Here is a 20,400-nt window from a genome sequence, read left to right on the forward strand (position 1 = left end):
ACATAAGAACGGCCATACTGGGTCCGACCAAAGGTCCATCCAGCCCAGGATCCTGTCTACCGACAGTGGCCAATGGCAGGTACCATCTCCACCCTCTGACAAACAGATGCTAGGGACACCATTCCTTACCCATCCTGGCTAATAGCCATTAATGGACTTAACCTCCATGAATTTATCCAGTTCTCTTTTTAAACCCTGTTATAGTCCTAGCCTTCACAACCTCCTCAGGCAAGGAGTTCCACAGGTTGACTGTGCGCTGAATGAAGAAGAACTTCCTTTTATTTGTTTTAAACCTGCTGCCCATTAATTTCATTTGGTGGCCCCTAGTTCTTATATTATGGGAACAAGTAAATAACTTTTCCTTATTCACTTTCTCCACATCACTCATGATTTTATATACCTCTATCATATCCCCCCTTAGTCTCCTCTTTCCCAAGCTGAAAAGTCATAGCCTCTTTAATCTCTCCTCATATGGGACCCATTCCAAACCCCTAATTATTTTAGTTGCCCTTTTCTGAACCTTTTCTAATGCCAGTAGATCTTTTTTGAGATGAGGGGACCACATCTGTATGCAGTATTCAAGATATGGGCATACAATGGATTTATTTAAGGGCAATAAGATATTCTCAGTCTTATTTTCTATCCCTTTTTTAATGATTCCTAACATCCCGTTTGCTTTTTTGACTGCCCTGCTGCACACTGCATGGATGTCTTCAGAAAACTATCCATGATGACTCCAAGATCTTTCTCCTGATTAGTTGTAGCTAAATTAGCCCCCATCATATTGTATGTATAGTTGGGGTTATTTTTTCCAATGTGTATTACTTTACATTTATCCACATAAAATTTCATTTGCCATTTTGTTGCCCAATCACTTAGTTTTTGTGATATCTTATGATGATGATGATGATACGGATCTCCTTGGTAGTCCTTTGAGATCTTCTGATGAGGCCTTTATTATTATGACTCCCATGCTAATGCCCTATCCACCAGATCCTGTTGCTTTAACTTATGTTAAATACTGATCGGCCTTTCCTTTCTCTCTTTTCCTCTCTTTCCCAGCTCATTTTAGTATCAAACTCCTCTGGGTTTCTCTTTAGCGGATGGGCTACATACTCATGCTGGTATGAAGCAACTTTCACCCCAGGCCTCTCAACAAAATACAGAGCTTATTCCTAGTATGGCATGGAGGTCCTGGGAACCTGCCCCACTTCCAGATTTCTTTTTAATTACACGCATACTAGGCTATAACTATGTCCTCACTTCTTTACAAAGTGAGAGGCATGGGCACAGCAATATTTTAAGGTCCTTTCCTCTTTAATTCTCCTATAACTGACTAATAGATTGGGAGATCTGTAACTAATTAGGTTGTGTTAATAGAAGTTCTTTGTAATATGAACTGGCACCACTCTCCTCTTGCGTGTGTGTGTATACTGAACTATCTCCATTCATCCCTTTGATAAACGGGATCTCTTCTGAGCTGCAAGGTTTTGCCTTATTTTAGAATCTGGTCCAACCTTTTTAGCGCTTGAGGCCACATACTAGTTTTGGGGCACCTCCATGGGCCATATATGGACATATGTGCTCTATAAAATGGCATCTTCCATGCAGCATGACCTTGCATGTACAGTGCATGCAAGGTCATGCTGTGTGGAGGATGCCATTTTGCTCTACATGATCATGGATCATGATCTTGGATAGAGGACACCTTGTTGTACAGCAGGTCCACTGGCGATGGGGGTGGTGATGTCACTCACTAATGTATCTGTTGCTTTCGTAGCGGGAGAGCTGTGGAGATGGCCTGTCGTATTCATCCATGGGCTTGTGTGTGTCTCGGCCATCCTGATGTTCACTGCTGCTGTCTTCTGGATATGGGAAGAAGGTAGGCCCACCTTGGTTCTCATACTAAAGGGTATACATGCAGTGAACGAAGCAGATGGAACAGATTGCAGAAGGAAACATACTCTTAGTCAAAAGAGCAGGTTCAGCACTAGACACAAAAAGCAAAAGCACCTTATTAATCTCATACCTGGAAGATTCAGAGGCAGGATGTCACCCTGTCACTATAGCATGGGTTATATGGACTATAGAATCATAAAATCAGCAAAAGGGGAGAAAGGGCAGAAAAGGCAGGAGGCCACAGTACATATCCGAGATGGGAGATTTGAAATTAAAGCTCCATACAAATTAAAGCTCTAACCAGCACTTACTTCCAGAAGATGGCAACCACTTTTTCATCCCGAGGTGCCTCCTTCATCTTACTGCAGCCAATGATCCAAACTTTTCCAAGCTGTTTCCGTAACATAGATGGGGCTACATGAGGGTATAAATCACAGCACTCATAGGCCCCTCCCATGTCCTGAAATAGAGTCAAAGAGCCACTAGTAAATAAACCAGGCTTCCCTGCTGGGGTAGAGAGATGTGCCCCTAAGATAAGTGCCCAGGTCTCCAATTTTATTATAAAAACCAGAAGGAAGGAAGGAAGAGAAAGAAAATCAGTTCCAGCCCTTCCCATGTTGCCGTTCTGGCCCCAAAGCAGGACAGTATCAATATTCTGGTCAGCACTTAAACACAACTTCAAACGTGAACTTAAATCCCACTGAAGTAATCGGGACTTAAACTTGTATTTAAAGCTAAATATGTGCCTAAGTCCTTTTGTAAACTGACATCTCTCTGACCCCTTCCATACCACCACACCTGCTTGGCACCCCCATTCCTTAAACCTGCACCGTGGTCATGCCACACAATTAATAACAAGGAACTTTGGTTCTGTCGGTCCCTTATTAGCTTAAACAGACTTTTAAAGATAGATTAACGTTTTTTCAATAACTTTTTTTCCCTTGTTACATCCCTGCAGGGTGGAATTAAGGTTGGTTGGGTGCTTTAACTGTATGTTTCCACACTCTATTGTGTTTGGTTGTTTTACATCTAGCTTTAAGTAGGAATCTCTTGGGTCTATAAAGCTTTTGAGGATGGGATGTTTATTATGATACATATTCTCATCCTTAACTCCAGCTTAACATGTTTTGGCTGGCAGTTATTAAACCACAATGAAACAGAATTAACCAAAACAACCCTTCTGTCATCATAACTAAGACCCAGTCCTGCTACTACTCCATCTTGGCAGACCTCCAAGGGGACTCCTTGTGGTTGCAGGGGTCTGCCCAGGCAGAGTGATTTGCAGAAGCAGAGCCTAGCTATAGGTACAGCAATTCTAGTTTCATTCCCTATTTCTCCACAGGTCTCACCACAGCCCTTGTATTGTATATGTTTTTCCTCACATGGGTGATCCTGGTAACACTTCTCATAAGTGTGGTCTTGGCAATTTGTCCCCAACGCCTTGGGATGTTTAAAAAGAAAACAAGTAAGTAATAGGTTATTTGTGCATGTACCTATATATTTGTGACATTTAAGAAAAGGTTAGAACAACATCGGTCCGGGATGGCATAGTTGTAGTTATTCCTGCCTCAGTGCGGGCAGATGGACAAGAGGATCTCAAGGCCTCTTCCAGCCCTACACGTCTATGATTCTCAGAGTGAGTGGTGTAGCTGTAATGTATTATAGTGATTATCATTGGTTACACAATACATTTCTTGAAATGCTGAGCTTTGTTGGCACAGTTGGCCTGAAGCGTGACAACTAGACTCCCCCAGTTAGTGGCCTTAGGCCTGGTTTTTTCCAATTCCAATTGTCCTCATATGAGCTTAACACTGTGCTCTACCTGTGGAAGGTAACAGACTTCTGCGTGCCCGCCAGAGATGCTAGGTACGTACTCAGGCCGATTTGCCTCTCCCACGGCTGCGCTACTACTTTTATCACGGTAGCGCAATGAGAGCTAGTGTAGATCTGTCTCCTCAAGTTGGGAATCTCACCTCCAACTCAGAGTGTAGACGTATCCCATATGTTGAGGGCAAAGTTTTGGCTGCCCGTGAGTGTGGCTAAAGGGAGAAGAAGGTACAAGGATAATTTCTCCCCCGACCCCTCATCTTTCAAGGAGCCAGACGCAATACTGACCCAGCAATAAGCTGTGCAGTTGGCTAGCATGCCTGCAGAATCCCATAGCCAGCAGGACTGTGACGCTGCAATTTCCCTCCTTATTCTTCTAGCACCCTTTGTGTGGTGTAAGTATAAACCCGCTCATTTCATGCATATTTTAAAGACTTTTAAAACAAATCTCCCTGTTACAGCATAACACCTTCTGAGCAGCTGCTAGTATTTGGCAGCAGATGAAGTGCACTTTGTACCTTTCCCCCTTGCTGGCTGATACTTAGTAACGTTTGCTCATAACTGCTTTGTCTTAAAATGTTAAACAAAGAAAACATATGTACAGGGCGCTTAACATCACATAAAATGTTACAAAACTCAATAAACCATTGCAGACCTGTTAACTCCTGTTGATACTTGCTGCACTGAAGTCTCATGAGCGAGCGGAGACTCACCATGGGTCACCTCTAGAATCAGGTTTCAAAGGCTTTTGCAATTGAACAGAAAGCAGGAATGATTCTATATACAAAGAGAAGAAAAAAACAATCTCAATCTACATTCAATTGTGTCAATCAAATATGGCAGCATTTTATTATTTCTTTTCTCTTTCCAAGTGTACCGCGTCATTCTGGATACTGCAGCTCTTGGGGGAGCGATTCTAGTTGTGGTGTTTGCCATCTTCCTTATACAGAACATCCAGCAACTCCAAAGTAAGCCTCCGTCCTTCACGGATTAAAATTTATACTGTGTGTTTTCCTGCAAAAATGCATTTTTTTAAAAAAGGGAATTTATTTATATTTGGTGCAAAATAGAGATTTCAAGTTCCCCCTGCAGCCCAAGAGGCTGAGAATCTCCATAGCACTAAATACTACAGGGAACTTTGGGCACAGCGTGTCCTCCCCATCTCCAGCCCTGTCCCCGGCCAGCCTTCTACACCAGGGCTTGCAAAGAGGGTGTGGTATTCTGTCCCATTTAGTGGCACCAAGACCTCTCAGAGAGAGTTAAAGCCAGGCGGCTTTTAGCTCACGTGGTAGAGTCTCATGCACGAAGCTCCAGAGGTCCCTGGTTTGATCCTAACGACCAGAGTCTGTTGGCGTTACATATGCACTGCTGCATCAGGAGAATTCTTCTCTGCCAGCTGCAGGGCTTTTACAGCCCCCGAGTCCCGGCCCTTGTGAAACTTTCCCCGAGCAAATAAACTAGTGACATGGTGTTTCATTCCTTTCTTCTTTTGACCTCCAGGACAAGGCTGCTCACCATTTTTTGACAGCAGGGCTGCCACCCTTATCTCTGCTGCAATTTCTCTCCTTATTCTTCTAGTGTCCTTTGTATGGTGTAAGTATCAACCCTGCTCATTTCATGCATATTTTAAAGATTTTTAGAACAAATATCACTGTTACAGCATATTGCACCATCCATTTTAAATATTCCTTATTTCCTCTGGGAGTTATAGAGAAAAAGGATAACTTTATAAAGTAAATTAGAAGGCAAGGGGAAGTAGATGAACTATACAGCCCATCTACCATGATTTAGTGCGAGGTGGAATAACAAATATCTTTTTAACTTGGAATCTTCTTTGGGGTTAAAATTATAAATATATTTTTATACATATCTCAGGCCTCCCCTAAAGTGAGATTCACCCCATGCAGAGCTAGCAGCAGGGTCTATGTGTCACTGATGTCCCACTTACGCCCTGTAGCTCTAACTCCCAACTATTCCCAGAGCTGGGCAGTCCAGGCTTTTTCCTCCACCTTCCCTCCTCACAGCTCCTTCTGCTTACACTCTCACTCCCCCATGCCTCAATGCAGCACAGTAGGCAGGGGTAGGAGGCCACTACAGCTGCTTCCCAGTCCTAAGGCAGCACATTTCACCCCCAGGAAGAGGCCATGGCATGAGGGAGATCGAACCAGTAATTACAAAGCAATTCTGGGAGAGAAAGAACTGAGGGGAACACTGGATCACGGTGGGAAGAGCCAGCTGATGGGCAAAGAGAGGCAATAGCGAAGGGGAAAAAAGAGATTGGTGACAATTACATGGTGTGCTGGTGCTGTTGGTTATGATTTCCTTTGGGAGGGACTAGGAGAGATTGCTGTTGATCCTGTTGTGATGGGAGGGGTCGGATCCCTTCCAGCACAAAATGATTTTATTGCCAGAGCTGCTAATACATGTTTGTATGATGATATAAATCTTCTAGCTTCAAAGCATATAGACTTCATTTTATCGGAACAGGGAAATAATAAAGGAGACGCAGGCAAATATGACTTTGATTACACCAAAATGCCAAAAACAAATCACTTCAGCCATACCTCTTCTTTACAAAAATGTTTTGCACATTTTACTGTTTTCTCTAGTATTGCGGAAAGACAATAGTCTCCTGGAATTTGGATCAGAGAACCATGCTCAGATTCCATTTTCTGAAGGGTTCTAGTTTCAATCTCATACCATAGAGGCTCCAGTGACTTTCTCGGTGTAACATCTTTTCTTTCCACTGGGTTTGACATTTATATAAAACACTAAGCAGGGGTTAATCTGTCTATGCTTTCCAGATCACAGGAAGAAAAAAAGCCAAGGAAAGGATCAGCAAGAAGGACAGCATGCAGAAGTAAGGATGCAGTTGTTATACCAATAAAATAAAAACCAGCAGGATCTTATTAAAGGGGGAAAGGCAAAATGCCACATTTATTGTGAATACAGAAAGAATCATAGTAAGCAGTTAGTTATAGCTATAACATTCCATTCAATTTCATATTTATTCACACATTCATTCACACACACACACACACACACAGGTTCTGCAAGGTTGTTATCATAGTTACCAGCCTTAGAGTTGCTCATGCCAAGCCACTGGCCAGTTGGCCTGGACATGAGGAGGGAGCAGGGCCTTGTCTGATGCTCCTGGAAGTTGGTTTGCAGAATCAGACCCCAAAGTTCTCACTTTCTAGAGTCCATTTTTATAGGAATTTCTTCCTATGCCAGTCTATGGGAATTGCTTCATCATGCTGTTGCTGAATCAATCAGCAGATGATGGCTCTGTGCTGCCAGATGTTATCTTGTTCTTTGCTTCTCCCATTCTTGAGGTTGTTGGGTGGATTCCAGTCTGCCCTCCGGGGGTCCTCTGGTTATTTCCACTTGATGCCTTCTTCAGCCGATGGACACTGGATTCTTAGGCTGGCACCTCCCTGATCATTCAGTTATTATCCACACCAAGTATCCATCCACATACATCCTCTATCTCTATTTTAATCACAATTGTTAACAAAGCGAGATGAATACAACAAAAGGGCGGGGAGTCTCTGGGTGCTGTTTCTGTTGTTACAGCGTATTGCTTTGAGTCTCTCTCTGTGTGAGTAGTTGTTGTTACAAAGAATTGCTTTGAGAACAGACTCTGTCTTAGAATGTACTAACACAATTAGCAGCTTGCAGGTTTCACACATAGAGGGAGAGAAACAGTATCAAAAACCAAGAGACCTCTTAATTAGTAATACCCTGGAATTTAAACTATGGAGAATCAAACTCATTTGTGATTTTAATACAGAACTTCTTAAATGTGATCCAACACTTTACTCCAGAAAATATTTTCACTGGACTTTGAAAATATTCTCATTGGTTCCCCATAGTACAACAAAAACTGAGAGATCCCTCAATTCAACCAGAACTTTTTTGAGCTTCCAATACTTCAAAACACTTTACAACTGCTTGTGTAAATATATAGAGTTACACACACACAGGACTATTGTTTAACATTTCACAGTAAAACACCACATCTCTTTAGGCCAGGAAGGGAAGAATTTCACATGCTATTGAAAAGCTGAGACTTTCTGGAAGCAAAATGTAATGAAATAAGAACAGACTGCAGCCAGGATGGTGGGATCTGCTGCTTTTCCAGTGGCACTCTGTATTTTTCATGACCTGGCAGAGAGGAGTTCTGAATTTCCATCTGCTCTGGATGACAAGGCATCTAAGAACACAATGTCTCCAATGCTATGCTTGGCCATCAGTGCAATTCTGACATCAGGTTAGATTGTAGAGGGTGGTAATACTCGATTTCTTGCCCAGCCCCCTGCAATTCAGCAATAGCCTCTTTGTCTTGGAAGGAATTGTATCCCATACAGAAACACCAATGCTAGTTCTGGCTGCACCTGTTTTCTTCCTGGAGCTGCTCTCATCAAGAACTCTTGTTCCCTCTGCTGTCTGAGGAAGTGTCATACATAGGCTCCTGGAAGATGTCCCTTTGTTGTCCAGGCCTGGAGGTCAGATGTGAAGAAATCAAAGGTGCAGCACAGGAGAGCAATTAACACAAAAAAAATCATATTGCATTATCAGAAAGAGATTAATTTGATTTGCTGCCAAACTATGCTGTCACCTTCCTGTGATATTGTTAGTGACAAAATTAACCTAAAGGGTTTTAAAACCATGCATTGAAAGATATCAGTATTTTTAAAAAATATGAACTCAATTTAAAAGATAAAACTACTTCTAAAACAGCAATATAAATATAATCCAAAGCAAGGAATGAACAACTTATTGAATTAAGAAATAGTGCTTATGGTGTCAAATTTGATTAAATGTCAAAGGATAGCTGAGGCATTGGATAAATTGCAAGTTCCATTCACCTAGAAGTTTAGGGCTTGAGATTGCTTCCTGTTGGAGAGATATTAACTGAATCCTGACTTGGGCTAAATACATTTCAAACTTGAATATTATGCAGTCAACAGGTAGCAATCTCAAATTATTACAATTTATTATACTGAGCTATACTCTTTCCTCTCAAACTAGCACTCAGCGTGGCTATTGTGAATCCTTCTGCTCTGAACTCTCTGCTCATGTACTCCTACAACACGGGACACCCCCTAATCCCAAACTTCCTGATATGTTAGCCAATTTTTTCCAATCAGATTACAGAGAACTGCACCAATGAGAGATGAATACAGTTGTGGCTCAGTCCCAGGGCTCCCTAAATTGCTGGAATAATTCTAGCTCATCATAAAGACTCACATTCAAACCGCATTATTACATAAATAAATGTGAAAGGTACATTGAAAATGGTACATATTGTATTAGAGAATAACAACGCTGAAGTGTTAGAATCATTCAGAAAGAAGTTGGTCCATAGAGCTGTTCTGTGAAATATGTTTTTGTGAGTTACTCCCTGTCCTTGTTTGTTCCCAGGACTCACTGGAGAGCAGAGGTGTTAGTTAACATGAAGACAGTCTTTTGAAATGTCCTCTACCTTTCTCTTCTTAGGAATTTGTTCCTATTACCACATCCCCATATAATCATATGGCCAGATTCCCGACAGTGGCTAAATTCTGCTCAGAATAACTGAGGGGAGTAGGCAGGAAAAGTGGCTCTAATTCCCCTTTCAACTCCCCTGATCCTGTAGGATGTTGGGGGATGTTTTGGTTCTTGGCATAATTTAGAGTGGCATAAGGATGGCTTTAAATTATACCAGTAAGAATTATGCCCCTACAAGTGCAGGTTAAGATACTGGCACAATAGTTACACGCCGAAGGGCACAGCTCCTGAAGACACCTGATAACATCAGAATCTTAGCAGTTGTATTTTAAAAAACAGATGTCTATCCCTCATGGTTGTGAAGAAGAGCTTGAAACATGAGTCTAGTGTAACTGATACAGTGATGCCTGCCTGAGTTTGCAGAGAGCCTATAACCATAGGCCTGTGGACTTGTCTAGATGAATAATCAGTTAGTGGCAAGTTAGGACATAAATCTATCCCACACTAGCCTGCTGGCCATCAAGTGTCTGTGCGGACCGTGCTACTGCACACTAAAATTTCCGTGGTGCCCATTGACCTACTCATGTTCCAAAGCAGAGTACACCAAAGCACTCCAGGGAACAGTTAGCGAGCAACCACAGGGTCCATAGGGACCGTTAGTGTATGGCCAGCTAGCAAAAGCTAGGATCACACCCCAGCTTGCTGTGCACTAACTGTTTGTCTAGACAAGACCTGACAGGCATGAACGGCCCCGTTCATCTCAGTGGAGTGTTAACTCTGAGATCCACTGTTCTTGTGCTGACATCACCTGAGAGTTCCGATGTGCCGGGGCCCCTTGTTGCTGCCACCTTGCATGGTTCTGGGGGCGATGGCAAGGCCTTCATACTCAGGATATATGCTTGAGTGGGTGGGGAATGAACCTTCCCTCATGCAAGGTAGGCCCCAGAGGGAGTGGTGATCCAGGGACTGAGGAAGCTGTATCCTGCCAGAAGAGGAGATGTAGTGGGCTCTCTACCAGCCCAGCAGAGTGCTCTTGCGTGAGTGACACCTGCCACTGTTAGCTCAAGTAGGGTCAGGGGCATGGTGGAACTCCAAAGGGACCTGAATTGCCTTAATCTGGCCTTTATCCCCTAGAGCCACTCTGTCAGCCAGGGATCACTGGAGCACAACGTGCTCCAGCCCCATCCCCTCCTGCCATTTTCATCACCTTAGGTGGAGCAAGTGGCAGAGAACTGGCCATCCCAGCTTTTAAAAGACCTGAGGATTCTTCTACATCTTTGGAAGCCCCACCTGGCACTTCAGGGCAGATTTCTGATGTGGGATGCTGCCTGAACACAACAAATTGGTGGAACGGGAGCTATTTATGGTATCTTTGGTGCATGGTTTTTCTTTGTGTTCATGTAAAGGCTGTAATGTGTATCATGATGACAAATTTTATTTATTCTTATTCTAGGTTTTACAGTCCTTGGATGGCCAGAGCTGCAGAACTGACCAGCCAGCAAGCATGGTTGAAGGGACATTTGAGGTGAAAGTTAACATAGCAGAATAAATTTCAAACATTTTCATTGCTTTTCCTATGTAGGATATGTTAGGATATAGATATTCAGGCCTGTCTGTAAAGGCCTACACTTTAAGAATTTAGGTGTGTTCTTATCACTTGGCTAGTTATAGAGGTATAAAAGAAAGAATCAAAATCACTGTCTGCCGGTGTACAGTCCTTCTCTTACTGTGACAGTCTGAGGCCCTGTTCTTAGGCTAAGGCCTTTGGCTAAGCAGCAGAGGCAGCCATAAGCTGGGAAGTGAACGGTCACATCCTCACATTCCAAACTAGTCACATTGAAATAAGGTGCTATTGGGCTGTTAGGAATACAATCCTGTCCTGATAATGCCTATCACCTCCAGAGAAAGGGAAGTGCCTAGAAGATGTAAAAGGAAACTTAGTTTGATAGCATCCTGTCTGGCAAGAACTCACTTATCAATAGCTGGGATGTGAAATCCTCATTTCTGTGTTTGTTCTATCACTGTAATCCCCATTTCCCCATTGCTTGTCTGTATAATCTGTGTCTGGTTCTGTGATTGTTTCTGTCTGCTGTATAATTAATTTTGCTGGGTGTAAACTAATTAAGGTGGTGGGATATAATTGGTTACATAATCATGTTACAATATGTTAGGATTGGTTAGTTAAATTTCAGGAAAATGATTGGTTAAGGTATAGCTAAGCAGAACTCAAGTTTTACTATATAGTCTGCAGTCAGTCAGGAAGTGAGTGAGTGGGTGGGGGAAATGGGAACAGGGAACGGGGGTGGGGAAATTGGAATCATGTTTGGCTAAGGGCAGGAATGGGAACAGGGACACAGGTGTAAGGCTCTGTGGAGTCAGAGCTGGGAACGGGGACACTAAGGAAGGAAACTGGAATCATGCTTGCTGGAAGTTCACCCCAATAAACATCGAATTGTTTGCACCTTTGGACTTCGGGTATTGTTGCTCTCTGTTCACGTGAGCAGGACCAGGGAAGTAAGTGGGTGAAGGAATAAGCCCCCTAACAGATAGAGTTAAATGAGGCTCCAGAAGCTGAAAGCCAGGAATGAAAGGTATGTATCCTCCAGGTCAGTGGTTCTCAGGTGGGATTACAAGGCAGTATTTAGTGTATCAGAGTTTAGGATGCACCATGGTTTCTGTTTAAAACTGAATTTTTAGTGCTCCCTCCAAACAAAGATACAATGATCTGCTTGAAATTTGGAATGCTCATTCAAGACCCAGGGTACAGTTTGTAATACAGATTTAGAGTCTCGTAGCCATGTGTTTGTGACATACAGCCACCCTCAAAACAGGACCCATGAAAATAAGCTAGTTTTTGTATGTGAAGAGATACCTGGAGGGAAGGTGATCTCTCCTCCCCCAAGAATACTTTGTTGCCTAGAACAAAGTCACTTACTGTAGGAGGAGGAATAGAATCTAGAGGTGAGAACCTGGCTCTGTTGAAGTCAAGGGGAGTTTTGCCACTAGGTTCAGGATTTCACCCTAGGTCTCTGCTAGGGGCAAGTCTACACTAGAGTGCTACATGGGTGCAGCTGCACTGATGCAGCTATAGCAGATCTGATGAAGACGCGCTATACCGACAGGAGAGCGCTCTTCCATCAGCATAATTACTCCACCTCCGTGAGAGGCGGAAGCTATGTCGGTGGGAGAGCATGTCCCACTGACACAGTGCTGGTATGGACAGTGCTTAGGGTACCCTAACTTGCGTGTCCGGGGATGTGTGTCTTTTTCACACCCCTGAGCTATGTAAGTTACAGCAACTTAAGCAGTAGTGTAGACCAGCCCTATGACACACCTAAGCATTATTCTCACAGCTAGAAAACTTTAAGAATGTGCCAAATCACTGTGCTTGACTGCATACACTCACCAACAAACCACTGAGAACACAGAGCTGAATTGGCCAAACTAATAATTGCATATGATGTGTAGTGCAGCAAACAAGGCAAAGGCCTGCAGGAAGAGATGGTTAGAGCAGTGGCCTGGGATCCACAACAGCTGGGTCCTGTTCTGGGCTTTATCACAGGTTTTCTATAGGACGCTGGGGAAGTTAAGCCGGCACTTTGAAAGTTGTTGCTGTCCCGAGGTGAGTGTGGAGAGCTACCCTGCCCCCACAATCACTGTGATATTCAGGAAGGAAGATGGCTGTGTGTTTAAGACACTGGATTAGGACTCCAAAGAGCTGTGTACAACTCTGGGCTCTGCCACAAACTAGTTCAGTGACCTTGATGAAGCCACGTGGGGCCTGATTTTCCAAAGCGCTCAGGGGGTTGGCTGCAGAGCACTTTGCAAGTCTGGCCTTAAATTAGGTGCCTGAGCGTGAGCTGAACTCCATGGAAAATCTGGCCACAATTGTTGGTGCCACGTACTTGAAAATCTGGTTCTTAATCTCAGAGCCTCAGTTTCCCTATCTGTAGGCTATATTGGTGTTTCAGGGGCCTGCCCATCCTATGAGATTCATTTGGAGTTTCGGAGCCAGAGGGAGTTTGCTTGACTAAAAATTGAAAAAGCACGCTGAAGAACACCGCCCCAACCTCAAGGATCCCCCTCCAGCAGGCTGCACCATGACAGGTGCACCTGCAATACTTTCCCTTTGGACCAGCCATAAAAGGAACACAGTTTCCCTTAATATCCAATTAAAAAGCCTACTTCTAGGCATAACTTCTTCCTGTACAAGTTCAACAGGCGACAGAATGCTCCTGATCACACCATTCTCCCCAAATACAACAGGTTCACAGCAGTTTTCCTTGCCCCATCCTGGGACATCATTTCCAGCTCATCTTCCCAAGAGGGTCTTTAAGCAGTCTGTCCCCAGACTTTCTGCCCTTGTTCCATGGCTTCGCTATCCAGGCCATCCACCTGAGCACACCCCGATTCACTTCTTGCCCATGACACATCTCCTGTAGCCCCATATCAGGTCTCCCATGAAAGAACTCCAGCAGTGTACATTCCCCAGGCCTCCTCCTCGTACGTCCTACCCTTACTGCTGGAATCTGCCCTCCAGCATCAACCCTTTTGTTCAGGCTCAGCTTCCCCTGATCACGCTGGTTCTCCTGCTTGTTCTTAGGGGCCTTTACACAAACTCTCCTGTAAGTCAACAGGGGTTCCCCAGATCCGGCCAGACATCACCAAGAATGTTCTTTACGATGGTGCTCTCCTCTGTTGCTTGTTTCTCTCCAGGCCTCTCTTTTCCTCCCTCCAGAGTACTCACCTGCCCCTTTCATGACTGACTCCTCCACTGTCTCACTCTCTTCCCATTTATATGGCCCAGGTGCCTTCTCTTCAACCTACCTAGGGATCAACTGACCAATCATAGATGAACTAGTCACTGCTCCCTCTTAAAGGTGCAAGTACCTGTGACAGAGCTCGGAATTTTGGAGGGTCATTCTCCATTAGTGACTGTATAGGGTGACCAGACAGCAAATGTGAAAAATTGGGACAGGGGTGCAGGGTAATAGGAGCCTATATAAGAAAAAGACCCAAAAATCGGGACTGTCCCTATAAAATCGGGACATCTGGTCACCCTATGTTGTAAGACATGAGATGATACAACTAAGAGGAGAAAAATGCGTAGGGGACATTTGTGTATTTAGAAGTATTCAAGAATTTAAAGTGGCTAGGCCTGGTCATTCAGTAGAAGGCTGATGCTTGCACTGAATAACCAACATGTTTCCACTTGGGGATCTCATGCCTTACATTGTAAAAGTTTGCTAAGCTGAGAACAAGGGCAAGGAAATGCATGTGTTGTTTAAAGCACTGTTAGGATATAGATATTCGGGCCTGTCTGTAAAGGCCTGTACTTTAAGAATTTAGGTGTATTCTTATCACTTGGCTAGTTATAGAGGTATAAAAGAAAGAAAGAATCACTGTCTGCCGGTGTAAGGGCTTTCTCTTACTGTGACAGTCTGAGGCCCTGTTTTTAGGCTAAGGCCTTTGGCTAAGCAGCAGAGGCAGCCATAAGCTGGGAAGTGAACGGTCACATCCTCACATTCCAAACTAGTCACATTGAAATAAGATGCTATTGGGCTGTTAGGAATACAGTCCTGTCCTGATAGTGCCTATCACCTCCAGAGAAAGGGAAGTGGCTAGAAAATGTAAAAGGAAACTTAGTTTGAGAGCATCCTGTCTGGCAAGAACTCACTTATCAATAGCTGGGATGTGAAATCCTCACTTCTGTATTGTTTTGTCATTATAGTTCCCACTTTGCTATTGTTTGTCTGTATAATCTGTGTCTGGTTCTGTGATTGTTCCTGTCTGCTGTATAATTAATTTTGCTGGGTGTAAACTAATTAAGGTGGTGGGATATAATTGGTTACATAATCATGTTACAATATGTTAGGATTGGTTAGTTAAATTTCAGGAAAATGATTGGTTAAGGTATAGCTAAGCAGAACTCAAGTTTTACTATATAGTCTGCAGTCAATCAGGAAGTGAGTGGGTGTGGGGTTATGGGTGGGGAAGATGGGAACAGGGAATGTGGGTAAGGAAATTGGAATCATGTTTGGCTAAGGGCAGGAATGGGAACAGGGATACAGGTGTAAGGCTCTGTGGTGTCAGAGCTGGGAAGGAGGATACTAAGGAAGGAAACTGGAATCATGCTTGCTGGAAGTTCACCCCAATAAACATTGAATTGTTTGCACCTTTGGACTTCGGGTATTGTTGCTCTCTGTTCATGCGAGAAGGACCAGGAAAGTAAGTGGGTGAAGGAATAAGCCCCCTAACATCATGGTGCCGTGACTCGGATGCATCGCACTGGATAGGTGAGTGGCAGCCTGTAAGTCCCCTGTAAGTCCACGCAGCTGCTTGGAGTGGGTATTGCGAACTCTCGTGATGGTAGTTGCGGGTTCTGGCAAGCCAGGGTAAAGGATTTTTTGGATAAATGGATAAGGAAGAACCAGGGCCCATACCAGGTGCAGGGGTCAACCTGGGATGAGATTAAAAAGGAAATGGAGGAAGTGTTAGGGGACCCAGAGGGATGTAGTGGAAGAAGGTCCATGCCCACGGGGAATGAATGCCTTCCAGGGAAAGGAGGCACTTCAGTCCGCTTGTGAGAGGTTTGAAATAAGGGCAGCATTATGGGAAGCTGCCGGGAATCTTTCAAGTTTGGTGCTGCTTCAGCAAGGGCTGCTTAAGGGTTGTAAATTAGTTAGGGGTAGTGAAAGACGATTTGGCACAACAGGGTTTAAAGTCAAAAGCAGAGTTAACAGACGACCTTTAGAGACTGGATCTGAGACTTGGTCCTGGGGGAGTGGAGAAAAAAAAAAAGTTTCAGAGTGCAACCTGCCTTTCCACACTCTTTTGTTTTTCTGAAGTTTTAATGGAGGGTACTTTGTATACTTATGTGAGATGTCAAGAAGGAACTTTTTGTTTAATGATAAAATCCAGTTATGTAAATGTACCTGTATGTGCAACTCTGTGCAGTCACATTGGATGGAAGCTTGGTAATTAAATTATCCAAGGGGGTCAGGTAGAGTGGCTACTACCACCACTATGCTTCTGTCCACAGAAGCCTTTACAGCTATTCTGAGGGAAAATGGGCCCTTTTCCCACAGAAATGGTCTATAAGGGGCTGCTGCAGGCAGCAGGCGGAGAGAGAATCTGAGCAAAATTATTTGACTATTGGGTAATGTAATCAAAATCACTAAAGGATGTAAGGGGTTTCTATCGGAACTTAACTTGGCTGCTCCTGGTTGTGTCTAGTTGTACAAGATGTAATCGGGGTACAGTTGTGTAAAAAGAGTAATCACAGTGCAAGAAATGTTAGGCAAAAGAGAATTTTGTGTGGTAAAGGAAAAGGGGAGGAATGATGGGAACACTGAGCCTCGGGGTGGCTCTGGGGGATCAGATTGTTGCTTTCGTGGGTGTGCATGAAAACTCTGTGGGCATGGGGGAGGCAGTTACACCTCGTGTAAAATTAATTTGGCTAATATAATGTTATGGAGGTTAAACTATATGGAAGGAATTTGCATTTTCCCAGGACGTGTGCAGTGTATATTGGAGAAGGGGTAAAAGAAATGCAAATAAAACATGGTACTTCATTAAAATCCTAATAGGGCTCCAGAAGGAGCCACAATAGGTTGTGCTTTCTTTTTCAGATCTCTGTGTTTTGGAGCAGGAGATGAAAGTGGAAAGTAATCAGAACTCTAGTGGAAGTGGAATGTTTCCCTTTTAAGACACTCTCTAAACTGCTAACAGCTTTGGATCCAGAAGCAAGCTAGTAAGCCTCTGTGTAAATGCAAATTACCTAGCTGATGGGCACAAAGGAGCTGCAAATAACGAATACATCTGGTCAGCAAACAAGCTACTAGAAGATTCAGATTATGGCCCTCCAGGAAAGGGAGGTGAACAAAAACAAGTCAAGCCTGAAAATAAGGGGGACAGGTTAACCTTAAGGGGGAGGGAGGGTGTGTGTGTGTGTGTGTACAGTGCTAAAATCTGAAGCTGTGTCTCAGCTATTACCTGAGAATAAACTTAAAGCTTGGTACAGCAGAGAAACTATTGCAAACTTGGTCTGTTGTACAAGAGGGGAAACTGAGATACACCACCTCATGAGTTTATCTTTGAAAACTCGTGGCGAACGGGGGAAGTCCCGGATGACTGGAAAAAGGCTAATGTAGTGCCAATCTTTAAAAAAGGGAAGAAGGAGGATCCTGGGAACTACAGGCCAGTCAGCCTCGCCTCAGTCCCTGGAAAAATCATGGAGCAGGTCCTCAAAGAATCAATCCTGAAGCACTTACATGAGAGGAAAGTGATCAGGAACAGTCAGCATGGATTCACCAAGGGAAGGTCATGCCTGACTAATCTAATCGCCTTTTATGATGAGATTACTGGTTCTGTGGATGAAGGGAAAGCAGTGGATGTATTGTTTCTTGACTTTAGCAAAGCTTTTGACACGGTCTCCCACAGTATTCTTGTCAGCAAGTTAAGGAAGTATGGGCTGGATGAATGCACTATAAGGTGGGTAGAAAGCTGGCTAGATTGTCGGGCTCAACGGGTAGTGATCAATGGCTCCATGTCTAGTTGGCAGCCGGTGTCAAGTGGAGTGCCCCAGGGGTCGGTCCTGGGGCCAGTTTTGTTCAATATCTTCATAAATGATCTGGAGGATGGTGTGGATTGCACTCTCAGCAAATTTGCGGATGATACTAAACTGGGAGGAGTGGTAGATACGCTGGAGGGGAAGGATAGGATACAGAAGGACCTAGACAAATTGGAGGATTGGGCCAAAAGAAATCTGATGAGGTTCAATAAGGATAAGTGCAGGGTCCTGCACTTAGGATGGAAGAATCCAATGCACCGCTACAGACTAGGGACCGAATGGCTAGGCAGCAGTTCTGCGGAAAAGGACCTAGGGGTGACAGTGGACGAGAAGCTGGATATGAGTCAGCAGTGTGCCCTTGTTGCCAAGAAGGCCAATGGCATTTTGGGATGTATAAGTAGGGGCATAGCGAGCAGATCGAGGGACGTGATCGTTCCCCTCTATTCGACACTGGTGAGGCCTCATCTGGAGTACTGTGTCCAGTTTTGGGCCCCACACTACAAGAAGGATGTGGATAAATTGGAGAGAGTCCAGCGAAGGGCAACAAAAATGATTAGGGGTCTAGAGCACATGACTTATGAGGAGAGGCTGAGGGAGCTGGGATTGTTTAGTCTGCGGAAGAGAAGAATGAGGGGGGATTTGATAGCTGCTTTCAACTACCTGAAAGGGGGTTCCAAAGAGGATGGCTCTAGACTGTTCTCAATGGTAGCAGATGACAGAACGAGGAGTAATGGTCTCAAGTTGCAATGGGGGAGGTTTAGATTGGATATTAGGAAAAACTTTTTCACTAAGAGGGTGGTGAAACACTGGAATGCGTTACCTAGGGAGGTGGTAGAATCTCCTTCCTTAGAGGTTTTTAAGGTCAGGCTTGACAAAGCCCTGGCTGGGATGATTTAACTGGGAATTGGTCCTGCTTCGAGCAGGGGGTTGGACTAGATGACCTTCTGGGGTCCCTTCCAACCCTGATATTCTATGATTCTATGATTCTATGAATTTCATAAATGACCAGTGAGTGGGGTAATTCACTAGTCTAACTATAGAACAAAATAAGGACAGCCTGGAGGTAATTCTTCTGTTTTTCCTGCAATTAGCAAGGAAATTTGTAAAAGAAAGTGGTATTATTATTAAGCAATAGTCTGTCCCCACCATGGGGACAGAAATTGTTTCTTTTGTTTTTCAGACACTCTACAAGCAAGCTGGCGCCAGCAGAAAAAATAACCCAGAATACCATGGATCTGTGTTTTGTGTTTGTCTGTGGTGTTTGTCTTGTTGCTAGCATTGTTGTGTTTTAATGAACAGAAAACCTCATGACATGGATGGGGGATGGCTTCAAAAGGCTGACCTTGGGGGGGAAGATGTATATAGGAATGCAAAATGCTCAACTAGGAGGCTAGGTGTAATAGCTACCGTGGTACCTGGAAATGGAATGGCAACTAAGGTGGCCCCCACAAGCCCTATGGAAATAATGAGAAGGGGAGGAGCTCACTGGGAATCAATGGAGGGGTGTGTAAAATAGTGTAAATCAACAGAAGATGTTTGGATGTGCCCCTCTCCTATGACTATAGAGGAGCAGGATCAATGGCCTATGCAAGGGGTGGACAATTGGGTGTACTGTGTATAAGGTGTTTTGCTGGGAATGTACATATTACTGGGGGCACAATTACACCAGCTCATAACCAAACTACACACATCTACATGCTGCTATATGGACTTTGGTGCACAAATGGATCTGTGAATCTTATTGCTGTAAATAAGCCAGTGCCTACTGCCTGATTCCATACCAAGTGGTCAAGCTGGTTTGGACAATATCCCATTTCTCTGTGAACATTCAGTGGACTTATGATATGGACAAAAGCAAGCAAAACCTGCAGGGGCAGCTTGTTGCAACTGCCAGCAACTGGACACATAAGACCGTGACCTCGTCGAAGGAGGAGAGGCAGTGTTTTGGGGGTGTCTCGGATGTTGGACCATACTGCAGTGGTCAGGACTCAGTGTTGCTGTGGATTTTGTATTGTTAACTGTACTTGTGTTACGTTGCATAGGGAGATAACCTATAAGTAATGTAATAAGCCCTCCAAACCCTGCAGTGTACTAGACAACCCGGACCCAACCTTCTCGGGCCCACTCTAATGGGAAGTCTGGAACACTAATTGGAATAGGTGTGGTATGCTCGTACGAGAGAAGGTGCAGGGCACTATACTACACAAGGGGCAGTGGGACAAATGGAATATCGACACCTTCCACCTTGATGCCTGGCCCTATCAGGAAATGTGTCGCCATATGTCCTATGCTTTTCCAGGGATACCTGGGCAGGAGGATCCCAAAAGAAAAAGAAAAAAAAGGGGTGGAGTGTTAGGATATAGATATTCAGGCCTGTCTGTAAAGGCCTGTACTTTAAGAATTTAGGTGTATTCTTATCACTTGGCTAGTTATAGAGGTATAAAAGAAAGAAAGAAAGAGAGAATCAAAATCACTGTCTGCCAGTGTAAGGGTCTTCTCTTACTGTGACAGTCTGAGGCCCTGTTTTTAGGCTAAGGCCTTCGGCTAAGCAGCAGAGGCAGCCATAAGCTGGGAAGCGAGGGGTCACATCCTCACATTCCAAACTAGTC

This window comes from Natator depressus, chromosome 9 (assembly GCF_965152275.1).
Source record: "Natator depressus isolate rNatDep1 chromosome 9, rNatDep2.hap1, whole genome shotgun sequence".
Taxonomy (NCBI): domain Eukaryota; kingdom Metazoa; phylum Chordata; order Testudines; family Cheloniidae; genus Natator; species Natator depressus.